General features: G+C 42.4%; 2 non-coding genes across 2 annotated transcripts; one reads left to right on the plus strand and one right to left on the minus strand.

The window, feature by feature from the left end:
- The first annotated feature begins 4786 nt into the window (after positions 1-4786).
- On the plus strand, positions 4787-4916 carry LOC111767063 (small nucleolar RNA U89). Its single transcript, XR_002798963.1, has one exon. It is a non-coding gene; the product is annotated as a small nucleolar RNA U89 (small nucleolar RNA).
- Positions 4917-6507: 1591 nt separating this feature from the next.
- Positions 6508-6614, minus strand: LOC111767066 (U6 spliceosomal RNA). Its single transcript, XR_002798966.1, has one exon. It is a non-coding gene; the product is annotated as a U6 spliceosomal RNA (small nuclear RNA).
- Between the last annotated feature and the right edge of the window lie 413 nt (positions 6615-7027).

A 7027-nucleotide genomic window follows, 5' to 3' on the forward strand; every position in this document is an offset into this window, starting at 1 on the left:
GCTTGGAGAGAAAGCACCTTTAGATGACACTGCCATGTGCCTGATTACCCACAGCTACAACCTGATACAGCATCTCTTGATGATGCCTTGATTTGGACATAATGTAAGTTTTTAACCTAATAAATCCCTATTGTGAAAGCCAACCCATTTCTCATATATTTTGTTGGCAGCCTTTCACAAACTCAAATATTCCTTTATCATATAGCATATATTGTATTACCTTTATGTCATAGTATATAAGCTATATACTATCAAGGGTAAGTGTGAATATCATCCAAGAATTTGCATCATCTTCTGGAGATTAGTGCATTTTTGGTTGTAGGCAGGATAGTTGTATTATGTTAGGTGAAAGTATGACTATGTTATTGTTTTTATTTGGAGACTAAGTATGGTTTAAGGAGATATGTAGGGGTGCCAAGTTGTTAAAAGATACACTGTGATGATTAATTTCATGTATCAACTTGGCTAGGTTTGGCCAAGTAAGCTCTGGCCTGATTGTTAATATGAGGGTGTTTCACTGATGGATATTCATCTATAGTCCAACCTGTGGCTTCTCCTCATCAGAATTTCCAACTTGTCTCCTGCCCTATGGAATTCAGACATGCCAATTCTTATGGTTGTGTGAGCCAATATGGAAATATTAAGTGATTCAATAATGAATCATTCATCATTATGAATATTGAATTCATAATATTGAATCACTTAATATTTGCATATATATCTCATATCCTGTTGAGTCTGTTTCTCGGAGAACCCTGACTAATACAATTCCCATTCCTGAGAAACGCAAGCTCTCAAATGTGCCTTCTTAACCTTTATAATCAGAGGAGTCAGAGCCATGGAAGTCACACAGCAAGAGAATCATTCTGTTTGATGTGGAGAGGGAAAAATGGGCCAGCTGGATAAAATACTTTGTGGCAGATCAGTATCTGCTATAGACCCCTGACCGTTCTCCCCTCAACATGTTTCCTTCTTAATGTCTGTGTTAGTTTTTCTGCTTAACAAATCACCCCCAAACTTAGAAGCTTAGAGCAAACATTATCTCACAGTTTCTGTGAGTCAGGATTTTAGGAGCAGCTTAGCTGGGGGTAGCACTTCTGGCTCAGGGTCTCTCTAGAAGTTGCCATCAAGATGGCTATGGTAATCTGAAGGCTTGGTTGGGGAGGATCCACTTCCAAGCTTACTCACATGGTTATTGGCAAGAGGCCTTATTTCCTCAGGGGCTGTTGGAAGTAGGCCTCAGTTTCTCACCATGTGAGCTTCTCAGTAGGCTGCTTGAGTGTCCTCACTACATGACAAATGACTTCCTCCAGAACTGGTAATTTGAGAGTAAATGCAATGAGGAAGTCAGCATATTTTTTATGACCTAGTTTCAGAACTGACAGTCCCTCGCTTCTATTACATTCTTTGTGTTAGAAGAGATTCACAATGTCCAGTCCATGCTCAAGGGACAGGGCTCAGTATCTAAGAAAAGAACTCATTGTCAAGTTCAACATCAACTTGATCTTTACCAAGTCAGCCTAGGGACATTGTAGAAAGGCCACTCTGGCCTGGTATGCATCAGATCCAATGTCCTTTGGGGACCATGGATTTTAAACCATGAAACTTCTGTCTTAGTCAGCCAAAGGGGTACTAATGCAAAGTACCAGAACTCTGTTGACTTTTATAAAGGGTATTATTTATTTGGGGTAGAAACTTACAGTCACAAGGCCCTAAAAAGTCCAACTCTAGGTACCATAAGAGGTACCTTCTCGCCCAAAGTCTGTTGACACAAAATGGCGGGCAAAGTCTGCAAGGGTTCAGCCTTCTTTCTTCCTCTTAAGGCTCCATGGTCCCAGCTTCTTCCAATCTCTGCTGTAGGCTGGCATAAAGCTCATCCCTCTCCCTGGGGCTCATTTTTTTCTGGGCTCAGCTGCTCTGGTCTCTTCCCTGTGTATCTTCTCTGTGTGTCCACTTGTGTGCGAGAGTCTGTTTTACCAGCCCAAGGGGGCTAGAACCCAAGGCTGAGTTGAATCAAAGCCCTAGTCTTAACATAATTTAATCAGATGTCTCAGCTGAATCTAATGCAATCAAAGGGTATTACACCCAGAGAACCAGACCAGTTACACAAACATAATCAATATCTTTTTTGAAATTCATAAATAATATCAAACTGTTACAGCTTCTCTCATTTATGGATTACAGGCGTGACATGTTAAATTTAGCATTTCAGGGTTGATCAGGTTTGGAGTCTATAGAAACAGAAGTGGAGGCTGTCAAGTCTCCTGGGATGAGGTTTCCAGAATGCTGCACATTTAAGGTTAAGAGTCGGACAGGGATGGCAGGTGGGTGAGGATGTACGGGATGGGGGATGCTGCCAACTCCATGTTTGTTGAGCAGGCTCTCTCCTTGAAGCTACCCCTGTAGCCTGCCTATGCTTTTTACCAAACAAAGTTATAAAGGAAAATGTGAGTAGAAAGATAGTTTTAAATGTTTGAGTAAATCAATAATGGAATGTTAGGAGGCAAGGAAATAAAAATATATTTTCCTTTTCTTCAGAGAAAAATTGGAATAAGAAATATATGTCAGGAAACGGACTTGGCCCAGCAGTTAGGGCATCCGTCTACCACATGGGAGGTCCGCGGTTCAAGCCCCGGGCCTCCTTGACCCGTGTGGAGCTGGCCCATGCGCAGTGCTGATGCGCGCAAGGAGCGCCCTGCCACGCAGGGGTGTCCCCCGCGTAGGGGAGCCCCACGCGCAAGGAGTGCGCCCTGTAAGGAGAGCCGCCCAGCGCGAAGGAAAGTGCAGCCTGCCCAGGAATGGCGCCGCCCACACTTCCCGTGCCGCTGGGGACAACAGAAGCGGACAAAGAAACAAGACGCAGCAAATAGACACCAAGAACAGACAACCGGGGGAGGGGGGGGGGAATTAAATAAATAAATAAACCTTTAAAAAAAAAGAAATACATGTCTGTTCAAATTCGAATAGTGGGACATTCTATGAAATATCTCATCAGTACTCTTCAAATCTGTTTAGGTCGTCAAAAACAAGGGACATCTGAGAAACTGTCACAGCCAAGAGGAGCTACGGAGACGTGATGGCTAAATGTAATGCAGTGTCCTGGATGGGGCCCTGGAACAGAATAAGAATATTAGGTAAAAAAAATAATATAAATAAGGTATGGACGTTAGTTATTAATAACATATTGGCTCACTGTAACAAATGTACTACACTAATGTAAAATGTTAATAGTGGAAACTGGGTGTGGGGTATTTGGGAACTTTCTGTACTATCTTCTCAATTTTTCTGTAAATCTAAAACTGTTCTAAAAGTTAAAGTCTCTTACAATATGTATGTATGTTTTGCCCAACACCAAAACCTTATATGGAGAGGAAAACATCTCCCCAAGTGTAAGATTACTAAAGGTATACTGTGACCATTTTGGCCTTAAGCTTCAAAAGATAACAAAAATTTTAAAGCGCTTTGCCTAATCAAGTTTAGACAAGTTCCCAAGTTTAAGCAATAAAACTAAGTTGCTCAAATGGCAGATTTCTGAGATTTCTTTTAATTCAACATATTGTAATACTCTTGGGACCAAGAAAGATTTTGAAATCTGCAAGAGAAATTCCAGGCTTGAGAAAATTGCTTGGAGCCAGAAAACTTGCTTTTTTTGGAAATAGTGTTTGCTTATGAAATATATTTGTTACTATTTCACATTGCCAATGCATTTTTTTCTTTTCTGATTATTTTCTCCTTCTAAAAGAAAAAAAAAAAGCATAATAGTTGTTGGGTTCTTCAGATGACTTCTTTGGTTTACTAATTCTCTTTTGCAAGTTAATGGGGCAAATTATAAAGATATCAAAGTGTTTTTTTAAAGATCTATTAATTTTTTTTACCCCTCCTCATTGTTTGCACTCACTGTGTGATCTCTGTGTGTTTGTTGTGTGCTTTCTATGTCTGCTGGTCTTTTTTTTTTTTTTTTTCTTTTGAGGCACTGGGACCTCCCATGTGGGAAGGAGATATCCAATCGCATGAGCCACATCTGCTCCCTGCTTGTTGTGTCTCTTGTATCTCCTCATTGCAACATCTCATGTCAACTCACAGCACCAGCCCTTTGTGTCACCTTGCTATCTTGCTTGTCTTTTTTTTTTATCCCCTCCCCCCCACCCCACTGTCTGCTCTCTGTGTCCATTTGCTGTGTGTTCTTGGGTCTGCTTGCATTCTTGTCAGTGGCACTGGGAATCTGTGTCTCTTTTTGTTGCATCATCTTGCTGCATCAGCTCTCTGTGTGTGCAGCACCACTCCTGGGCAGGCTGTGCTTTTTCTGCATGGGGCAACTCTCCATGTAGGGCACACTCCTTGCACGCAGGGCTCCCCTTCATGGGGGACACCCCTGTGTGGCATGGCACTCCTTGTGCACATCAGCACCGCATGTGGGCCAGCTCACCACATGGGTCAGAAGACCCTGGGTTTGAACCCTGGACCTCCCATGTGGTAGGTGGATGCCCTATCAATTGAGTCAAATCTGCTTCCCTTGCTCGTCTTCTTTAGGAGGCACAGGGAACCAAACCTGGGACCTCCCATGTGGGAGGCAGGAGCTCAATTGCTTGCGTCACATCGACTCCCCTCAAAGTGTTTTTTTTTGTTTCTAAGTCTAAGGCATAACATTGCCTTTGCCTTAACAAAGGTTAAGAGAAGACTGAATGTAAGGAATTAGAAATTGGGTAAAAAAACATATTGAAAAAAGAGAACAAATATATGCCAAAAATAATAGATCAAAACTGGAAGCCAATCAGCTTTTTCTTAATTATAAAGGTTTTAGTTTTTACATGGGGGTACCTGAGACCTGGCTCCCCACTCTAAGGCCAGATCATAGCACTGCTGGCCTTGCCTCCATTGCTGGCTCCTGGCAGCTGCCTGCAGGGGCCCACAGGTGGGGACCAAAGTCGGGAAGGCATACGTTGAACCTTAACTCGGCCCTCGTCACCTTGGAGAAGCCCCGCAAGAACCCAGGCTACATCAAGCTGCACAGGATCCGGGCAGCCCAGAACTCCTCTAAGACAATCGCCTCATCCCAGAACCACATCTTTCTCCCTGTCACCAACCTTGTGCCAACCTTCAGGATGAAAGTTGCACCTGGGGAAGCAACAGCCTCATCAAGGGTAAGAAATATGAGCCTGGTGACCCAGAATCCACTGCCAGAGAGGACCTGGATGTGCTTCTCCCCTGGCTTCAAGAGGCCAGCTAGGGGTCCAGGGCACCCTGCCCATCTCCAGCAGCATGTGACAGCCCCTGTGCACCGGGCCTCCCACCCTCTCAGATTAATGAAGACTGACCCTTTTTCGGGGAATGACTTTCTCCCTCCCTGTGTTGGCCAGGGGTGTTGGGACAGTGTGTGATTTGTCAGTGGTTTCCTCCCTCAAGGTTGGGAGACGATAACCATCATCCTAGGAATTCTCCATACCTTTTTATTACTAAAACCTTAAAAAAAAAAAAAGCTATAGTTTTAAAGAAAAATCATACAGAAAATGCAGAGTTCACATATAACTTCCCTCACACACACAGTTTTCCCTATTATCGACACTTTGTATTACAGTGGTACTTTTGTTACAGTTGGTGAAAGAATGTTATTACAATTGTACTATTAGCTATCTATAGTTTACATTAGGGTTCACTGCTTATTTGTACAGTTGTATGTTTTGTTTTGTTTTTATTCTAGTAACATATTGTGGTGGTTTGGAGCTATGTACCCCAGAAAAGATGCTATTTTTATTTTTTAAAGATTATTTTATTTGTTTATTTCTCTCATTTGCACTTGCTGTGTCTGTTCATCGTCCTTGTTTCTTTAGGAGGCACTGAGAACAGAACCAGGGAACTTCCATGTGGGAGGGAGGTGCTAATCACTTGAGCCACCTCCGTTCCCTGCTTTGTTGTGTCTCTCATTATGTTTTTCTTCTTGTGTCTTGTTACATCAGCTTGCTGCACATGTCCATCATGCCAGCTCACTGTCTTCTTTAGGAGGCACTGGGAACTGAACCAGGGACCTCTCATGTGGTAGGTGGGAGTCCAATCACTTAAGCCACATCTGCTTCCCAGAAAACATGTTCTTAAATTTAATCCATGCCTGTGGGTGAGAACCCACTGTGGGGCCATTTGATAAGGTTATTTCAGTTAAGGGGTGGCCCAACTCAATCAGGATGTATCATAACCTATTACTGGAATACTTTATAAGCAGAATGAATTTCAGGCAGATAGAAAGCCATGAGAAGAAAGAAGCTGAGGCCAGGAGAGGCCACCATGTTCACTGCTACGTAACAGAGAACCAGGAACCAAGGATCCCCAGCCAGCCCCAGAACGCCAGTCTTTGGAAGGAAGCATCACCTGGATGATGCCTTGATTTGGACTTCTCCTAGCCTCAAAATTGTGAGCCAACAAATTTCCGTTGTTTAAGCCAACTTATTGCATGGTATCTCCTTTTGCAACAAGGAAACTAAAACATGTATAGACAACCTAAAATTTTCCGTTTTAAAAAACATGGACTGCTCCATGAATTTGCATGTCATCCTTGCACAGGGGCCATGCTAATCTTCTCTATATCATTCCCATTTTAGGATACGTGCTTTTGAAGCAATCACAGCCAATAAACTTTTGAAAATAAAAGTAAAGATTAATGTTATCATTTGTACTCACATACTGATATATAAATATATCAGTATTATTTATACAAGCAGTAAGTTACCCAACAGTAAGAAAATAATTATAGTGCTCCCAGAAAATGGAAAAATGCTTTGCTATTAAAAATCATCTTTTTGAAAATTATTGAAAGACATGGGGAAAATTGTTAAGTTTAGCAAAAAATATTGCCAGTCAGAAGAGAGACACCTACTACCATCTTCAGGAGAGAAGTCTCACTGCATGGAGGGTAGCAAAGAGCACAAGGATGTGTGCCATCAGGAACAGCAGTCCTCGGGTCCCCATCCACTTCATGACTTGCAAGTGTTGAGGTCACCAGTGAAAGCACAACTCAAGAAGGCACTGATGGAATGTT

The sequence above is a fragment of the Dasypus novemcinctus genome, chromosome 17, assembly GCF_030445035.2.
Source record: "Dasypus novemcinctus isolate mDasNov1 chromosome 17, mDasNov1.1.hap2, whole genome shotgun sequence".
NCBI classification, from domain to species: Eukaryota; Metazoa; Chordata; class Mammalia; order Cingulata; family Dasypodidae; genus Dasypus; species Dasypus novemcinctus.